Consider the following 18,812-nt stretch of genomic DNA (forward strand, 5'->3'; position numbering starts at 1 on the left):
AGCAATTTTGTCTAGTGTATATAACGTCATTCATGTGGGAATGGGCACCTGATCTTGGCCAAGCCGTGAGCATTTTATATAAGATATCATTACCAATCATATTGCAGGGACTCAAAACTGGTGTCACATGTTGAAAGAAAATTTTCTGAGGAGGGGACAACACAACTACAATGTAATCTATGCGTAAAACAAAAAAAATTAACAATCCAGAATTAAAATCTATAAATCTATTTCGGGGAGGAATGGGGTTCCATGATATTTTCCCACAATTTTCTTCATATACGGGGAAAACCTTTCAGTTACAAGAGGGATTCAGTTTCTTTTTTTGGGGGGGAGGGGGGGGCATTTTCTACTACTTTTTCATTAAAAAAAATTCTTATTGGGGGCTGTCTCCTTAACCATCCTAATCTGCTCCTAATTATTTTCGGATATTACATTTCATATTAATTAAAACATTTTTATTGTTTCTTAACTTTTGGTGATTGAGTATATTCGTGCATACTTAGCATTGCTGAATACCGAAGTTTTTCATGTGAAATTCATTTATAATGTATCCATGGTTACCACCTATTTACATAATTCTTCTAAATAATTTCTTTGAAGCATTTATTGCAAAAGAATGCATTTTGAGTATGTCTGTAAACTAACGTAGTGACTGTATTCGTGTGTGAAAAGGTTCATTGTTCAAAAGTAGGTGTTATTCTCAATTTATACTGTTTCCATGGCAACCAACACACATAGTAACCAAAATTTAATATTTTTCCCCTTCAGTTTATTCAGTTAAGTTTATTTCCCTACTTACATGTTTTTTGAAACCAGTATAGAAATTTCTAATTAACATGGTTTTTTTAACACTTAATCATAGTGAACACAATACATCCCAATAATGACCTCAATTTTTCAATTTTCCCATGTATAAGTTTTTCTAAGCTTTTTGTTATATATTCAGATCATATCATGGATTGATTAAAACTAAGTTTTGAAACTGTTGCAATTAGTTCATATTTTGATGGAAAATTTGATAATTTGACTAGACTATTATTGCAAAGTCGTCTCTGGACTAGTGCTACGGTCAATGGGCCAATTTCGAACCCTGCGTGGTGAGAGTTTGTCCCAAGACACAGTTTAATTATTCTAACTAGCACCTATATAAGATAAATCATACCTACTAATCAACATCACTACAATATGAGGACCTTAAAATAGGATAAAACATTCTCCAGCAGTTAGCCATTTTATTCTTTTTGATGTCGTGTGTTAAAATATACCTTCAAACAAATCAAATTAATGTTCTTGATTTCCACTTTTCAAGTTATGACTGACTTAGTGCTTCGTGATACCAAATTATTACATTTTTACGAGTTGATGGACATCAACTCAGTTATGTTCTTACAAATGTTGACCTAATTTTAACCAAATAACACACCTCGTTTATTCAGTTCCTTCTACGATAAATTGTATCACATCTTGAAAAACTCTACATAAATAAAAGCGAACATATATATTGAAGACATGTCAATGTTTCTTTTTTGAAAGGAAATTTATTTTAAGTATAAACAATAACATTTTCATTGACATGCCTTATTGTGTCGGTCCGACAAAAAAGATAGTGCATTTTAAACCGCCGAAGAATGAAAGTGTATTTCGTCACTTCTCATATTCCTATATGTGTATATATGCCTTGTCGATTTTTAAAATTTTTCAAACTAATTGCATAAAATATTGGTTAATTTTTCTGTGCCAAGTTCTTTGGGGTTTATACAAATGACATATTAGGCCTAACATAGAGATGGAACTACTTTTTCATATTCATACGCACAATGCTACTTTGTTTTGTAAACAAAAACACGCAAAATCGGCAGCACAACAATGACTTCAAAAGAAATTGACGGGACTGTGGAGGCTTACCAGGAAATTTTTAGAAGGTACGTAAATGTAAATACATGTACATTTAAGTATAGTTGCACGTGTTGCTCTGAAATAAAAACTTAGCCAGTAGTTTATCGATAGGACTTCGAATGCGGTATGGTACTGACCGAGTAAACATTAGCGCCACCTTGTTTTCGCGGCTTCAGGGGCCTGATTCTATATGATTTTTTTCTTTTTGTTTTGTCTGCATAAGTAGCTTCCATTGTGGTAATGAGCCAACTGCCTCACTAGAAATATTATTTCAAGTCTTTGAAAACACACAAAACAGCAGTCGTGCGACAGGACATGCCATAGAATTTTCGACTAGATTTCCACTTTCTTGAGAGAATCGGCCATGTTTTAGTGAAAATCGAATGAATATTTTTCTGCATGCAATGAAACTAAACGAAATTATTCAATTAGAGATAATATTTCTACTTGTTGTATTACACGAAAAATACGATGAGAACGAAGCATCTGTTGGAGCGACGCCATTTTTATTTTAGCCATTAGCGGATCAAAATCCACCACAAGCACCTGTTCATAATAAATCTGGAATAAGTTATTTTAATTGATTTATGTTTACTCATATCGCTTCAGAAAGATATAGACAATTTTTTTAATGTAACTTAACAGGGTGAAACTGTCTTATTTATTAATTTTCATTATAAAATAAAAATATATATATATATTCATAAATGGGAATATGTGAAAATAAAAACACATGTTCTGGATGAGTACAACGGCATCCTGTGTCATAATACTGTTGAATTAACAATTTGAGATGTAAAAAAAAAAATAAAGATCAGATCGAGATTTTGATGATCTTAAAGATGATTATGTTGATGATGTCAAGGGCGCAAAAAAAGAACAAGACAAAATTTTCTTGAAAATATCAGGTTCAAAGAAAAATTGTCAAAGCAAGTCTCAGCTATTTCTTGCATTGCAGCAGATATGCATCAAGCATCAAACAATTTCTCAGAAGATAGTAAAGGTAGACAGTGTACGTGTTGCTAATGCACTTGTAAGCATTTTGTATAAAGAAGTGGTTCGAATTCCTACAGAGGATTGGAATTCAAGTGATCTTAATTTATTGCTTTGGAAAGATGATGATTTACATTTAAGATGTTATAATAAATAAAATACCTTTCAAATCTTCCATTTTACTTCTTATTTTATATGTTGTTTTAATTAGAATTTAAAATTTGTTATTTTTCTAGAAGTATAAACCACAAGGGCCAGAGCATAAAGGTTCCTGGAAGGATTTGTTTACGAAACCTTTTTCACTGCTTCTGGAGGTTTGTTGGTTAATTTCTCATTCCGGTCAAATTTAACTCCATCACTACCATGTTGGGGGTTCCCTAATGCCAGATGACATCTCCAGGACAGCAAAGAGGTACTTTTAAAATGTCATAATAAATAAAATACCCTTCAGATCTTCAATTTTACTTGTTATTTATATGTCGTTTTAATGATAATGTAAAATATTTTATTTTTCTAGAGGTATACACCACAAAGGCAGAGCATAAAGGATGGCTGGGAGATTTGATAAACTTACTGTTGTAGGAGAACAATTTCAAGCATTGATATATATTAGAAAATTGTGCTGTCAGTCTTTTGTATGTTGGAGGACAAGCTTCTCCTTGAAAACTGGAACAAATGTGAAATAAAGAATGTGTATCTTCATATTGAGACTTTTCCTTGTAAAATTACCTCTGGGAAAAAGTTTATTTCATATCAATTTATTGTGTTCATTATCTGGTTTAATTTCATATTTGTAATTGTTTTAAAATTGCATGGCGAAACATATTTTTGCTCACCTTAGTCAAAAGCTTAAGTGAGTTTTTTTGATCTGATTTCTTTGTTGTCTGTTGTGTTGTAAACTTGTTACAACTTAATTTTTGTTCAAATGATGCCCCTTTCCCCCTGGGAGCTTGAGACCATTTATAAAGTTAAACTTTTCAAAATGGAACTGATATCTTCTTTTTTTCAAGCCGAGATACTCAGGTGAGTAATGTGGCAGACGGGCCTCTTATTATATTAGATATGTACATTGATTCACAAGTATGTACTTTGTAGCGACATCAATTAGAAGCAATATCATTTTTAAACCACAGTTTGATAGCAGAAATTTTATTTTCAAGAAAATGTTGGAGGCATATGTTTATATATATTATATTAATTTCATGTTTGTGAATTTCAAAACCGATTTTAGCTACAATTTACATTGGAAAAAAAATGCAGTTGTCCAACTTGTGTCTATTGTGTGTCATGAAAGAAAAATCTTACAGCTTTGTTCAAGAATATAATTATTAGTTTTCTCCTGTGTCCCAAAACTGTTTTAGTACTTTGATTACTGTAGCATTTATTTGTAAATCAGGGTCCTGTGTAAAACTTCTGATTTAGATTACACATTTTGCATTCCTGATGCTCGTTACACTTGTGAGAAAATTATGAACAAAATTGTGACAGCGACTTTCTCTTTGTAAAAAGAAAATCATTTTCTTGTATTTTACTGTATATTGTGCTTTTACACATTCAAACTGGAAGACTGCAATGTTAAAAAAATCTTATATGATAAGTATAACAATAGTAATTGTCAAATTGATTATGAAAAATATTTTTTTTAAAGGGATATTACTTTTGCTGTATCCACATTAAGGACATTCAGATACTGTTGTACCATGATAGTTATGAAAGAGCGTTTCATTTCATTTGTTAAAATAGGGCAGTAATACACAATAAATGTATAATTATAATGTAAAAAGAAATGCTTACCTTATTATTTCACATGACATTATTTGTTTATGGGATTTAATGATACAGTGCATCATCTCATGAAATTGACATCAGAAATCAAATGGAAGTCTAAATTTCTGCTATTTTTAAATGGCAATTTCATTTCTTTATCAGTAAAGCAGTTTTAAATTTATAAGCTTGAACAACCATCAACTCGTATCAGTACTTTCAGTACTTTGATTACAATACTGTCTTACTATAGTATTACCTATAATTTTGACTTTAGGTTGAATTCGCCAATTTCAAACTTGCAAAGTTGTGTGCATCACGATGTCGGTCACCGCTCCGGCTACTTTCGTTATTTCTAACCAATGAAAATTGTCCTTACTTTCTTATACAACAGTTGTGTCATATTACCCATAATGCAATATAATTGCACGCATCGCTAAATTGTAGAACACACATCACAAGATTTCGAATATACATTACAAGATTATCGAACATACGTCACAAGACTTCGAATATACATCACAAGATTTCGAACACACATCACAAGATTATAGAATATACATCACAAGATTTCGAATATACATCACTAGATTTCGAACATACATCACAAGATTTTAGAATATACATCACAAGATTTCGAACATACATCACAAGATTATAGAATATACATCACAAGTTTTTGAATATACATCACATGATATTGAACATACATCACAAAATTTTGAATATACATCACAAGAATTTGAACATACATCACAAAATTTCGAACATACATCACAAAATTTTGAATATACATCTCAAGATTATCGAATATAGCAACGTTTGACATGTCATAAATATAAAGTGAAAGAAAATATCATAAGGTTTTCTTAATTTACACAATGAAAAATTACAGGCATTAATATTGATACTTCCAAACAATAATTGAAACACTCATCTAAAAGTAATGGATAAATAATCAAATCCACTCATACATATATTTTATTAAGTCTTTCGTCTCAAGAATACTTTATCAGAAGAAAAACAGTCAGTCACTCCGCTAAAACGCAGAAAAGAAATAGATAAATCGTCAGACAGCATTTTACTCAATGATAAATTGTATTTGCTGACAGGGTCATTGTATCGACCATAGAACTTACGAAATGACGACTTTAAACGAGACTGCTGAAAGTTTTGTTTTATCAACTTGTTTGTCAATAATTTACCTCGTTTTAGAAATTGTTCATAAATAGAGCTTGCTGTAGCGTTTCGAATCAACTGAGATATGTAAACTCCTTATGCAGGAAATGAAGGTATATTGCTGCATAGGTAAGGAAAGTAAACGATAGAAAATTTAAAGTCATCACGTTTATCATAGACTTGGTTGCTAGATTACCATTAGTATCTTTTTCAAGTAAAATAATCAAGTAGGAAACAGATGTGTCAGACTATGTGGTATCTTTTTCTGAAGCTCACCAGGATATATCGTATCGACATAGGAATTGAAATTACCATTATTTATTGACAATACGTCGTCGATATATCTAAATGTCGAATTGAAGGCCTTAGCAAGTGATTTCTTCTTTTCATGCATAAGATTTTGCAGAAATTCTGCTTCATATGAATACAAAAATACGTCTGCTAGTAACGGAGCGCAATTGGTACCCATTGTAATTCCAATAGATTGTTGAAAGACCTGGTCGCCAAAATCCACATGGATATTGTCAATCAGAAACTCAAACATCTTTTTGATTTTACCTTCAGAGTATTTGCGTGTGTAATCAGAATGTGTTTTAACAAAATAATTTTGTAAATGACGATTGCATATGAGAGGCAAATGGTCTTTGGAATTTCTGAGTATCCACATCTGATTCACACCACTACTTGAATAAAATGTTGCATAGTACTCTTGAAGTTTATCCTTCACAACCGTCAATATCTTAGTGAGGAATAAAAAAATGCGGCTTGGTTGAACATTTACAGGAAACCGCAATGTATCTTTGTTTGTACCGTTCGCGGTAGCTCAGTCGGTAGAGCGCTCGCTCCGTGATCGGGAGGTCGTGAGTTCGTATCTCGGCCGCGACTGACCTAGTCGTTAAAATGGGTAGCAAGTGTTCCTTCGCCATGCGCTCGGCACTTTGAAGTGAAAGTTGCGGGTCCTTCGGATGAGACCTTAAAAACCGAGGCCCCGTGTCAGCGGCAGGCGTTGGCACGATAAAGATCCCTCACTGCTCAATTGCCCTGAGTTCCGAGTAAAGGTCAAAATTTGAAGCCCTTCACCGGCATACGGTGACGTCTCCACGTGAGTGAAAAATTCTCTAGAGGGACGTTAAAGAATATACAATCAATCAATCAGTCAATCAACATCTTTGTTTGTACGGATTCTTTTGAAGTTTCGGAATCCAATATGTACGTGGCAGTTCAAATTCATTTTTGTTCTTCGGGATATTAAAGATATTCAAAAATGACATATGATTTTAAAGAATTGTTTTCCTTAGAAAGGGAACTATGAATAAAATTTGGACTACCACTTGTAGAATTAAATCCAACACAACACAATTTATATAATGAGCCTTACAAACAAATACAATGTTGCTACCTGCTTTGTCAGCAGGGACTAACATGTACTGACCATGTAATCTATCTAGTTCTTTTTTTCACTTCTGGATTATTGAATACAGAAGGATAGATGGTTTTCATATTGCCCCTCAATCTTTTAATTCGCGATTTCAACATGGATCTGATACATTTTATCCATTCTGGCAACGTATCAAAGTCTTCTTTTTTCATATCTGGCCCATAGTCTGGCGTTATTTTCAACAGAATCCATAATATTTATGAAATTCTTATGAACTGGTCCCAAAATATATTTTTATACAAAAAATAAAACTTGAATTTATTATCTTCCACCAGAATTAGTTTTAATTTTTTCTTATCATTATAAGACATGGCCAATTTCCGTACTATCGGGATACTCTAAAAGCATTATCTTAAGTATTGAGGCTTTTTAGAAATCTTAATTTTGCGAAGTATTATTTTTCCGTTTTTAATGACATCTCAATTTAAATATGATATAGTTAGTTTCTTTAGCTGTGTATTACTCAGTTTCATTTGAAAATGTTGGAGTAAATAACCGGAATGGAATCCTCGGATTTTGCATAAAATAAATTAATTCTGAAAGGAATGTATGCACATTTCGTTCTTTATTTTTTTTTTTTTACATTATAAAGATTGAAATTAGCGTCATTGTTGACTAGCATGTTCAATGAGTAATACACTGATACGTGTACCCAATGCTAAGACGATTGAAACCTCGGCTGGTGATACCATTATATACACATTAATCGGCCAATTATAGACAGGCAAAACAAAAAAGAAATAAATAACAATTCCCGGTGTTTTCAACTGTTTATTTTTAAAATAAATGTTCTCTTTTATTAAAATTTATGAATGAATTCCTCAATAATTCTTCACATTACTTATAAAACGGAAAAAAATGGTACCATAATTTCATTTCATTTTCATTTAAGAAATTGTTGGATTTTATTTGAGGGTTGCATATAATTTCTTTTTTTAAACGTGGTATTTGTAAAACATGTAGCTTTTTCAATTAAAAAAATAATATCCACATCTAACTGCAATGTTTTTCTTAAATAGTGCCAATGCAAATTTTGAGTACATAATTTTAAATTAAATAATAAAATAGGCCTACATAATTATCCTATTTTTCTCTCATAAACCTGCAGTTTATTTTTAAGGATAAAAATCGTCTCTTGACCTCCTTATCTTACAACTTTATTTTTTTTATCTATTCTAAACTACATTTGGGTAAATATACAGTCTCTGAAAATATTTATTAACTATAATAATTTCTACTTATTAATAGATTTTTATCTGTTAAAAACACCTCTCCGCTGCAAGTAAACAAAACAACAGGAAGCCTGCATATTCAGAATACACGTGGGCGGAGCTATCATGTCTCTCAGAACCTTTTTCACGCATGAGTGAACAAAGTAGTCTCAGAAAGCAGTCCAAGGGATAGCTGGGACTGCCGAGTCTGCTTTCTAGAGCAGTCACAGAGCAATCCCGTAGCGGTCCCAGAGCGAGATATGTCTAAGACGCGATGTAGATACGATATCGACACATTACTTTTTTTTCATAGTTTTCTATAAAATTTCTCTATTCTCGGCAGTTTATTACAATGCTTCCAACTGTAAGACTATTTCCTTACCGTCAATATCCTCGATATTGGGCTGATATCGAATCATGGTTGTTTCAAGAATTGTGGTTTCAGTCCTTAATATTGTGTTTTTAACTACTGTTTCTTAAAACGTTCTTTATTAAACTTTCCCTGCAGTGTCGATATCGTCGATATCAACGATATCGCTTCGATATCGAATCATGTTTGCTCAGCCCTTGGTAAATACTTTTCCTTTTACTTTGAATGTGTTTATGTTTAATTACTTTTCTTGTGCGAAGATTTTACCTGCCATCGATATCGTCAATTGACGATTTCGTATTGATATCGAATCATGATTGTTAAAAGCATATTGCTTTACCAACCTTCACCCCTCTACAAAAACTTTATTTTTACATCACATCTGTGTTTAATAAGTTTATCTTATTGTTGCTATCGTCGATATCGACGATATTGTATCGATATCGAATCCTGATTGTTAAAAACATTTTCAAGAATTGTCACCCTAATCCAACAGTTTACTCTAAATCTAATCTAAAACAATAATAACACTAATACCTTTTTAATAATAATTTATGTTCATACAATGTATTCATGCCAATAATGAATCCATTTTGACTTCACTTGTGACTTTGTAAAATTATGTCATTGTGAAAAAAAACTTGTGCAAATAGGATCGATATTGATACGATATCATGATATTGTCGATATCGACGATATCGACACAATATACACTCTCAAATATGGTACCAGGTATTTCCAATTAATAGTGCTGATCACGATCGATATCGATTGTCGATATCGATCTCGAATTTGTTCTTGGACATGTATGTCCCATAACCGTTCCAGAACAATCCCTAAGCAGTCCCAGGGACTTTTTCCTCGGACTGCTTGGGTGTATGGTTGGTTCTGGTCGGTACCTCAGTTAAAAAAAATGCAAATAACAGCTGTTAGGATAATTTCGATTAGTTTTCAAAAATATAGCTTCCACTTCAATCTCTTAGTTAGTTTTATGTTCAAATAGTATTTATATCTTTATATCTATATATTTTATAGTGTAAAAATTTGCAATAAAGATACATGACTTTGAGCGTAGAATTAGCTTGTTGGTGGAAAAGGGAACGTACATTTTAAGAAGAATATGTTTAGCAAATTGATTTTGCAACAGAGAGGTATGACATTTATGTCAAGCACATTTCAATAAAGTTCATATATGAAATGGATTTTTACTATTACCAGTCTAACACCGGTACCCATGTTTCTTTGAAAAAAATATCTTTTTTTCTCAAAATTTGATTATTGACCTAAAATGTCGTATATATCAGTCCGAAATATGTTTTCAAAGATGGTCATAAGGACGTTTTTCAGCCACCACTTGTCAGATTTTTGTGTCAACTTGTCATGATCAATGTTTATTTTCAGATTTTTACGTCGACTTTTTGGGTCGACTTTGTCGATATTCATGCCACCTTTATTCTACTTTTTTTTTGTCGATTTTACAAATGATAGTAATAACCATCATGACAAGGAACTAAGTATTTTGTTTATAAAGCAAGTAAATCCAATTTACTGACAAATGCTTGCCATCTTCTATTTGTCAAGTGAAGAAACACATCCAACTAGAGTATCATCAAATACTTCCTGGAGTGTTTTTAATTATCTAACAAATTTTAAAAAATGTAGCAGGTAAAGTTACTGTGGAATCTTCATTCTTCGTGGGTAGCTAAAATTTAACTGGTTCTTGAAGACATAATTTGGTTTTATCAAGATAATCAACTCCTCTTTGCTCAATGCATGCATGTTTAAATAAATATGAATGGAAATTTGTATGTTAAGATTTCTAACCAACAATGATCCTCTACGAACAATGACGAATCCAGTTATCATTCAGCATATTGAGATAAATGACAATATGACACTATTATCGGATAAGGTAACATAATTAGCTAACATATTAATCTTATTAATCAACAAGATTTCATTCGCCGACTCGTAAATGTTTTATCAACTTGTCAAAAAATTATGTCAATATTATTCCGTCTTTTTGATTATTATATCGACAAAATTGTCAGTTGGAAGTGGTGAATGATATAAATGAAGTAAAACTGTCAATGAGATCTAGATTTGAAGAACCAAAAGGAAACATTATCAACACAGAAACGTGTATATACAAATTAAGACAGGTATAAGACAAGCTAATAGAATTCCTTTTATATATCAAGAAAACCCCAATCCCAAACGTAAAGACCATGATGATTACCATGTCATGTTCCCAAATAAACAGTGATATCAACAGAGTGGATCTTTTTAAGTTAATAGAAGATATTAAAGTCACAGAGACAAGAAAGCGACAAGTAAAAATGAAGAGTTGTTCGAACTAATGCATATACCTGTGTTACAGAAATCTTTTAAAGCTAAAGATTTTAAATGGGTTTTTCACGTTTCTTTTGTGGCACCGGACAAAGTATGGGTGAGTGATCAATATAATGGGGTCTCAACTAATTTTTATCTGTCAAATTTATTTCTTTTTTAATTTAAGTTCGATGTTATGGGCAATTTGGAAAGATATTTTGACTTCTATTACCAAAGTAAATATAATTTAATAGATTTATAAAAGAAGTTGTTTATGATAACAAAATTAGTCCGAAACAAATGGTATGGTTTTATTCACTTATTTCCAAATTCATATGATACAAGTAACAAGGGGAACAATAACATGATGTCCATTCAATTTCTTGCAAATTTAAGCATATTCTGATTTGTATTTTATCTTAATCACATATGCAATCGAATTTGTTCTAAATGTAATTAACTAATGCAGTTTGGCGTTAAAGGAATAGAAAATGTATTTTAAACCTAGGAAAGTGAATAAACTTGCAATGCAGTGGTGGCTATTATTCTTAAGTCAATGCCAGAATTTCATCGCAATTTCTTACGGCAATGTGTTTATTGTTGGCCAATGCAGGTTGCACAACTATCAAAAGGGCCAATGCAGGCAATGTGAATCGCTCTTTCTTTATCCTTTTCCCTCTCTCTTTCTATCTATGGTCACTCGGGCATTTCAAGGCTCTCAAGGGCCAATGCAGGCATTGGCTGACTCTCTCACGCTCTCAAGAGAGTCCATCAATATCTGCATTGGCTCTCTAGAGAGTCGGCCAATGCCTGCATTGGACCTTGAGAGAGTCAGCCAATGCAGGCATTGGCCGACTGCACATCAGTCAGTCAATGCAGGCATTGGCCGACTTTACATCAGTCAGTCAATGCAGGCATTGGTCAACTGCGCAGTCAGTCAATGCAGGCATTGGCCAACTGCGCAGTCAGTCAATGCCTGCATTGGCCGACTGCACATCAGTCTGTCAATGCAGGCATTGGCCGACTTCACATCAGTCAGTCAATGCAGGCATTGGCCGACTGCGCAGTCAGTCAAGGCAGGCATTGGCCGACTGCTCATCAGTCAGTCAATGAAGGCATTGGCCGACTGCGCATCAGTCTGTCAATGCAGGCATTGGCCGACTGCTCATCAGTCAGTCAATGCAGGCATCGGCCGACTGCGCAGTCAGTCAATGCACGCATTGGCCGACTGCACATCAGTCTGTCAATGCAGGCATTGGCCGACTGCGCATCAGTCTGTCAATGCAGGCATTGGCCGACTTCACATCAGTCAGTCAATGCAGGCATTGGCTGACTGCGCAATCAGTCAATGCAGGCATTGGCCGACTGCACATCAGTCAGTCAATGCAGGCATTGGCCGACTGCATGCACATAAGTTCTAATGCAGTCAATGATAGACTCAAAAGACTGATGCAATGCAGGCATTGTACATTCCACCGTATATACAGGTATAGGGACTGCAGGCATTGGAATACCTTTAATTCATACAGCTAATGCAAATAAAATCTTCCGTGTAAAAAATATAGTTATACATGTACATATTGTATTTGTCAAAACTGGTTTTTTACAGCAGACTTCTATAAATCAAGTAATGCCGATGAATGATCAATTTTAACGTTTATTTTAATTATGGAGAAGAATTTGCAGAAAAGTAAAATTAAATAAAAACGATGTATTTTCAAGGACAGTTTGATAAAAATTATTTGCGTAGAATCTTATTGCATTGTCAAAATGTTGTCTTCTTGATTCCTAAAGTAATCCATTTAGTCTGTGCAGTTCTCAGTACTTCGCCTGAAAATAGAATCGGAGTTAGTTACACAACATTGTTTGAATTCGTGTAAATTTGTATATAATTTTCGGCATTGTTTCACCAAATAATTACAATTCATCGTCTTGTCCCAACATAATAATTAATGTTATACGCTCTAAATATTAATTAAAATGCTTCTTTCGCAGATTTTTAATTTTATGTATTCATGTAATCATCACTCAATAATCAAATACAAGTAGTGAGGCACAATATTGAATATAAAACCTTATGATATGGTCGTTGCATGCCACCATTTTAACAAACAGACTCAGGTCTCATAGAATCGGATATCATTACAGACTGTAGTCTAATGTTGCTGTATAGATTCCATCTGAGTGTCACTCAACACTGTTAAGAAAAAAATAAGACATGTATTTAAAAATCCCTTGACAAAACAAACATGAACTTTGTAACTTTTGCCACTGCATGCAGTATTTTTCTGGGGAAAAAAATCACAACGGCCGAACCAAACTCTTTGGTGAGAGTGGGGCATGGTGTAAAAAAACGGTTTATTCTCCGAATGGCTACTCGGAAAAAACAACAAGTAATTATCACACTCAATTAAGGGGCCCTCTAAGGGGTACAGGTAGACTTACCTGTATGAATAATCTACCAGAATTTAAATAAAATAAAATGGATTTTTAATTTTTTTTTTATTTGAGCACTAGTATGAATAAATATTTTATATATATATTTTTTAAATAAATAATTTTACAAGCACAAAACATATTAAAAATTGTGTATAAATTATCTTTAAGTTGTATTGTTTAGCAGAACTGATTTCCCCAGTATATATTAGCACTGTTTCACTTTTATATCACACATATTTACAATTTATTTAGTCCATCTCCATATGTTTCATCACAACTACATGTAAGGGATCACTATCCAAGGTGAAGAAGTTCAGAGTCTAGTCTAGTGTAGAGTCTTTAATTTATTTATTATAGAAATTGAAACATAAACTTCTGTTTTTTATGATAATTTAAAAGAATGTTTTGATAATTAAAAATGATAAATAAATGAATTAATATAGACAAAACTTTGTACAAACACTTTTTTATCATAAATAAATATCTATATTATTTTAAGAAAAAAAATCATTTGTATTCATTTATCTAAAAGAGTTTGAAAATGTAGCACAAAAAGGGGATTATAACAATTTGTAAATTCTCAATCAATACTATTGAATAGTTTGGAAAAAAAAATTAAAATTTAAGGTACAATAAAAATTTTATTTTCCTTAAATCTTAATTTATTAATTAATTAATTGAGTATATTTCGGAAAATAAAATAAAAAAAACTTAATTAAAATAAAATTGAATGAATATATCTGATTTATAAAATATTGCTTATCCAGGTAAAAACAGGTAAGTCTACCTGTACCCCTTCGAGGGCCCCTTAATTGAGTGTGATAATTACTTGTTGTTTTTTCCGAGTATTTTTGTATTTTATTTGAACCGGAGACATTACATCTCATAGGTATACAATATTCATACATAAGATTTGTACAGGCTATACAATATACATGTATTAATTGCATAACAATATCATTTAATTATTATTTAGAACATCATTTCTTAATTGATGAGAAAAATACAAAAATTTGCCCAGGTTACATAGTTCTTTAGTATTTGTAGAACTCAATAGCTGTACTAATTTAAATACTGATGGTTTTTTAAAATAATAACTCTTAATATATTTAATTCTAAGTTCTTTATATCGAGGACATTTTAATACAAAATAAAATTTGTCCTCTATCTCACCTGACATACATATTTCACATTTTCTATCTTTTCTTTCGATATTACTATACCTTCCCCTTTCTATTCTTAAATCATGGGCTGATAGCCTTAAACGACTGATAGGTATTCTATACTTAGAATGCAATGGTTTTCTTAAATAAGTCTGTAATGCAACATTATCCACTAAATGTTGAAATAGAAAATATTTAGGAGAATTACAAATTCTTGCCATAATTTCTTGTTTATAACAGTCATACATTCTTTGAAATATAATGTTCAGAGTATTATTATCAATACAATCACTATTATACATGTCAGCTAAACCAAGCCTTTGGAATTCCTTCTTAATGTTTACAATCCATTCATCATTATTTTCAACCATATCTTGATAACATGCTTGTATTTAAATATACAATTATCACTGTTTTTTAATTTCACCCAGTATTTCAAAATTTTCTTTTTCCTTTCAAGTATAAGTGGAAATCTACCTGATTCACAATAAATTGCATCATTACTAGTGCTTTGTCTGACCTTTAAGACTCTTTTACAATAATTTAAGTGAACATTTTCTATGTCTTGACCCTTGTGAAATCCCCATACTTCAGCTCCATAACTCATAACACTGTTAACATAAGAATCGAATACAGCTAATTGTGTTTCTACGTTAAAATGCAAATCCCTGATTTTACTATTTACACCGTACATAGCTTTTTTACCTTGACATGAAAAATGTTTCTGTGTTTCAGTAAATTTTCCATTATAATTAAATAACATACCTAGATAATTAAACTGATTAACAACTTCAACATTGCAACCGTTGTACATCCAACGTTCATTTTCCAGTATTTTACGACTATTGCGAAAAATCAATATTTTTGTTTTTTCAACATTAACAGTTAGATTCCACTCCGTTGTATATGTATATAATGCATCCAACATTCGTTGTAAACCCTCAGATGAGTCAGATATAAAAACAGTATCATCTGCATACATCAGTAAAAATATATTTATCATCTGCAGTTCGATTGATGGACAATTATTTGTAATAAAGTGACGTTCAAAGTCATTCAAATACATAGAAAATAATAATGGTGATAAAATTTCACCTTGTAACACACCAGACGTAAGCCATTCGGGGAACACACCAAAAAAACTTATCAGACCAAATAATTAAGGGGTACAACCATAAAGATTTCTAAACACACGCCATAATTTGCAAACATTTCTACAACTATATATTTTTTTTCTACGCTAGAAATCGAAAAAAGTACGATTTACTTTAGAAAGAAGCTGTACATCAAAACTGGAAAATCCCGAATCCCAGAAATAACCTTAAAAATAGTTAAAAGCATTTCATTTTTTTATATTATTATATTATATTACATGTACTTGGGCAAGTTAGAAATTAAAAAAAGGCAAGTTATTTTGAATAATAATTGAAACATTTGCCAAATAAACACAATATAGTTGCATAATTTAAATAAAAGCATGGTAGGCTACTTTGTACAAACCTTCAATATGTCTTAAATCTGCAGCTGGAACTTTCCGTCTTGAAAACGCATACTGTAGGATATACACTGGACGAAGCTTTGCTTCAAGAAGACCACAACTGGTGTTTTTCCACTGCATAATAAAAACTCCATACTTTTTTTAATCGCCCACATATTATTTTGCTGTGTGAATGATCAGTCTTCAAACAGGCCTAACTGTTGGGTGATGCACTACGTACTTATATGACGTCACAATATTACAGAAACTAAAATCCGCGAAACGTTAATAAGCCAAGGGGTTAAGATGATCTTTTTAAAATTCAACGATAAAAAGGACGTATTTCTAGCTACCAAAGGTTGTGTGTTTTTGTTGAATGATTATACACGGGCACATGTTACGTTTTACCAATCGAGGCATCGAAATAGCTGACCAGCCTACAGCAGAGGGGCCGATGATTGAGTGTAACGTCAGGCCTACAGACTGTTTATCGTTCTTCGTGGTAAGTAGTTTGCATGCGCGGATCTAGAGGGGGGGTCGGGGGGGGGGGTCAGGACTCCCCCCCCCTGGAATTTCCACGGTTCAAAAATGTATATACTAAAGCATGAGAAAAGTCACCTTGGACCCCCCCTGTAAAACGCTGCCCCCCCCCCCCGGTGAACATGTATATGTTTGAAATGGGTATGAAAAATGAAAGATTTGAGGCAATAGAAGTCATTGACTACCCCCCCCCCCCCCCCCCCCCCCCTACGAAATAGGTTTTTCACGTTTGGGCGAGTTAACGTTGTTTTTTTTTTTTTATTTTTTTTTGCTTGTCAAGAAATTTCTGGGATTGGATTTTTTTTTTAACTGGGTGGACCCCCCCCTGGAAAAAAATTCTGGATCCGCGCCTGGTAGTTTGTACGTCTGTTCATAAACCAGTTATAGATAAAAGTGTTTACTTACAAATAACATAAAAGGGTTTACTAAGTTACAAATAACATAAAACTTACATTTAGACGGCCGAATTTTTTTTTTATACATGATTATAATACTCGGTCTTAATAGCTACTTTCACTTTTAAATACAGAGGCGTTCAAAAGATGGTGCATCGCAAGAAATTTTAATTTATGACGAATTAAAATAAATATCTACAATCAGAGTAATTTCAATCTATTTTTCCTTCACAATTAAAAAAAAGAGGATAATTTTTTATTTCAGTTTTAAAACCTTCTCCTTGTAAGGATGTACATGTAAACTCGTCCATTAGTGCATTACAAACCAGTAATATACAGATGAATGTGAATAGTGAAAAAATCCAAAAAAGAAAACTCTGGTAAGATTATGTTTCTTTTTTATTTGGTTTGTTTGTATTTGTTTGAATGACAGGGATAGAATATTCATTCAATTCTGAAAAGAAGGGGGGGGTCTGGAGATTTTTTTTTTTTAAAGTAGTTGTGCTAAAAAATTGAATCAAGATAATATGTCCAGTGGCAGGAATTTAAAAGAAATATGCCTCTGGTTATCCGGAAAATAAATTATTCAGTCTTGTGAAGGCTTGGGAATGCATAGTTAATCTGCCTTACAGAATATATTGCTATCATATTCTTACAAAGTCTTTTCATTTGAAGAAATAAGTTTAAATTATTTGTGAACTATTCTAATCATAAACAGAGTTAAATTAAATGAAATATTGGAAAAAAAATTGGAAAGGAAATGTAAAAATAAACGGTAATTCTCGATTATTTTAAAAAGAAGTTTACTTTAATACTGCATGCATTTCTTTTTCAGGTATGCACGGGTTAAAAGCTACAATATAGACCAAAGGAAAAGAAAAAGATAGAGGATCAAGAAAACGCTTTATAATATATGACATTAAATGAATAACTCATATGCACGACTAAATGTGCCACTTTATTTCCTACTATTCATATACTTTAGGAAAATATTTATACCATTATACATGTGCATATATCAAGTGAATTTGTTTTGTTACATCAGTTTCAGTCATGTTGGAAATTCATCAAATTCCCCGCAGTGAAAATATTAATCAGTTAATTAGAACACTTAGGAATTTGTTGTCAATTAACAGCCAAAATCATTTTATGCTGGCTTCTTTAGAATTTACAAAATTAATAACACCTTTGTGGAAAAAAAGACCAACTTTCACCTCATGCACGTTAACTTTTCTTATGTCCATTACGACGCTTTATGGTTTTAAAATTATCTGGCCTCCTATTATTTTATATTTATCAATTTCAAATTAAAATGATATTGTTTATCATTACCGAGTATACATATTCTTGACATGATAATTATTAACAATCAAACAGCCATTTTTTTATGGAACAGTTTGTCAAAGTCAGCCATGCAAGCCTGGGGATTTAAAATCTACTGTGAAGAAGAATGAGGTGTATTGACTGATTATGGAGTCGGCCAATGCCTGCATTGACTGACTGATGTGCAGTCGGCCAATGCCTGCATTGACTGACTAATGTGCAGTCGGCCAATGCCTGCATCGACTGACTGATGTGCAGTCGGCCAATGCCTGCATTGACTGACTGTGCAG

General features: G+C 32.4%; 2 long non-coding RNA genes across 2 annotated transcripts; both read left to right on the plus strand.

The window, feature by feature from the left end:
* The first annotated feature begins 1,838 nt into the window (after nucleotides 1-1,838).
* Nucleotides 1,839-4,197, plus strand: LOC134256925 (uncharacterized). The gene is made up of 3 exons (XR_009989821.1): nucleotides 1,839-1,925; nucleotides 3,129-3,304; nucleotides 3,410-4,197. It is a non-coding gene; the product is annotated as an uncharacterized LOC134256925 (long non-coding RNA).
* Nucleotides 4,198-16,465: 12,268 nt separating this feature from the next.
* On the plus strand, nucleotides 16,466-18,314 carry LOC134256926 (uncharacterized). Its single transcript, XR_009989822.1, has 3 exons — nucleotides 16,466-16,766; nucleotides 17,465-17,579; nucleotides 18,035-18,314. It is a non-coding gene; the product is annotated as an uncharacterized LOC134256926 (long non-coding RNA).
* Nucleotides 18,315-18,812: the final 498 nt, after the last annotated feature.

Source organism: Saccostrea cucullata, unplaced genomic scaffold (assembly GCF_032062105.1).
Source record: "Saccostrea cucullata isolate Sc308-1 unplaced genomic scaffold, CSIRO_AGI_Scuc_v1 ctg2827, whole genome shotgun sequence".
Lineage (NCBI taxonomy): Eukaryota > Metazoa > Mollusca > Bivalvia > Ostreida > Ostreidae > Saccostrea > Saccostrea cuccullata.